Raw genomic sequence first — 2379 nt, 5'->3', positions numbered from 1 at the left:
CTTTCCCTGTCTTTGGCAAAGTTGAATAACTATCTGTCATCATATAGAAAACAAATCCCTTCCAATGTAAAAACGTAAATTATTTATTTAGAAGGAAATTAATCCTATCTTAAATAAGCTCTAAATATAATTGTTCTGGCAGTGGGGTGGAAATGGGTCCTTTTGATATGCCTAGTAATCAGTCATTCACAGCCTGGCCTGAGTCAGGCTTCTTATTAACAAAACGTATTTAACAATAAGCATTTAAGCAGTAGCCAAAATTTAAAGCAGGATTACTTTTCAGCAAAAACATACTGAGTGATAAGAAAGCAAATATTTGTCATTGATGGATGTAACATCAAGGTTTGTGAACAAAATTAAGACTCATTCCACAACATGCCACAGTATAGAGTTAAAATAAATTTCCCAGAAATTTCTCTGAAAAGTCTACTATTATCTATTTCTGTTTAAAAACTGAGGTTTCTTAGAGCCTTCCATTCATGATCCTACAAACACTTCAGATGTGCTTAATTTTATCCCCTTGAGCAGCTTCACCAAAGCAACTGCGATTACTTACGTACATAAAATTAATCACAGGCTGAAATGTTTGCAGCATAAGGGCTCTGCAATTGCTTTAATTCATCTAAACATTCTAATTATAGCCAATTCGGAATAGAGTTGATGCCACTGTCAACAGTAATAATGATAATCACAGATCAGTAAATCAGAAAGTGCTATTCAAAGAAGGAAATATCACTGTCCCCATTTTACAGATGGAAAATATGAAGGACAGAATTGTAAAGTGCTTAATTTTATGTTTGCCAAATGGTTTCCTGAATCCTGGTCCTAGCTGCTAAAAAGATACATAATCAGACACATAACATCATGGTGCAGTTTTATTATTCTGTTTGTCAGAGAACTGGCATACAATGAGTCCTATATTTGTCCTAGACTTTAGATTGATCCAGGATGCTATAAAAAACCCAAATCTTTTCTGTGAGAAAGCTGATGTAATGCAATCAGAGTCCAAGAAACTTTATTTCCAATGATTTGAAAGAAAGTACTAGGGAAAAAAACACAAACCATTGTATAACTTCATTGAAGTCTATGAAGATAAAACTAGAGATAAATTTGTATGAAAATTACAGCATTTAAATCAATAAATCTGAGTTAAGTCATAAAATGTAATAAATTCTGTACAGTCAGAGAGATGGAACAGAGATATGGAAAACTTCTCTAGGATAAATTACTGTTATTCAGATGCATTGAATCTGAAGCTTTCATTTAAATGTTTTCCTTGGGTACTTTCTGGTCTATAAAATGGAGATAAGATGGAAGACAGGTATGCAAACGGGCTTTAAATGTAAAAAGCCAAGATTGTGGTAAGGACTCAGATACATCTACCCCTTGCACAAGAACAAACCCCAGCTTCCTCACTTGTGCATCCTAGAGAACACAGCGAGATGATCTTCAGGGAGATTCCCTTAAAATGAAGCAGCTGCCACTCTACAGACCCTGAGAAGCTGGGTGAGAGGTGAGCATGAGAAGACCACCAAAGACAGCCAGCAGCTCTGCAGAAAGAGAGAGGCATGGGGCATCAGAGGGACCTCTGTAGAGGTGCTTCACCCAGAATTAGGGGTTGCATTTTTGTCTATGCTTACAGACACTGCCTCTGTTGTACAATCCCCTATAGAATTCAAAAGCCTCTGCTAGAAATTGAGGATCTCAGGGAGAAGTACGTTCACTGGGAGGATAGTTACAAATATTAGAGGTTAAATTTGTCTTGGCAATTCCAGTTGACACAAGATGAAGCAAGGGCCAGAGCTTGTGGCTGGGGAGAGTCAGCTTAGACGTGAGGAAATGCTTTCAGGACGTGGGTGGCAGAGCACTGGAGCAGATCTTGAGAGGTTCTGGAGGCTCAGCCAGGTGACAGGACTGAGCAGACCTGTAGGTAATAGTGCTACACTGAGTGAGGGACTGGACTGAGTGATCTCCCTATCAAGATTCCCATGGTACTAAGGAATGTGGAAAGATACGGCTGCTCTGTGAAATCTGTGCCAGTGAACCCAAGGAACAAGAAGTAAAATGCTGAAGAAAATAAAGCAGTATTTGGTGGCTGAAGAGTTTTGTCTTGGGACCAGAGCCAAGCATTATCTCACTGGCAGATGCAGTCCATCAGCTCATTAGAAGGAAGGGCTACCTGCTCTTTGGAGGTAGCAGGACAAAACCCATGCTCTTTTCTCCACTGGCTTAGAAAAGCTGGGTTATTGATGTGAAGAGCCTGTACCCTGGTGACAGACAGCATGGTTTTTATAAAAACAGGTATTTTTAAATCCTCCTGGATCATGGAGTCCAGCCTATTGCAGGCACACACTTTCACAATAGCCTCATCTACCAGCA

General features: G+C 39.3%; 1 protein-coding gene across 1 annotated transcript in view; it reads right to left on the bottom strand.

Annotated features, from left to right (window-relative positions):
* PHACTR2 (phosphatase and actin regulator 2) overlaps positions 1-2379 on the bottom strand; it is a 129441-nt gene that overhangs the window by 47562 nt on the left and 79500 nt on the right. The window lies entirely within an intron of this gene.

The sequence above is a fragment of the Chaetura pelagica genome, unplaced genomic scaffold (genome assembly GCF_000747805.2).
Source record: "Chaetura pelagica isolate M959 unplaced genomic scaffold, ChaPel_1.0 scaffold455, whole genome shotgun sequence".
NCBI classification, from domain to species: Eukaryota; Metazoa; Chordata; class Aves; order Apodiformes; family Apodidae; genus Chaetura; species Chaetura pelagica.
Note: the sequence above shows the minus strand (reverse complement) of the source record. Positions and strands in the feature narration are given on the sequence as shown.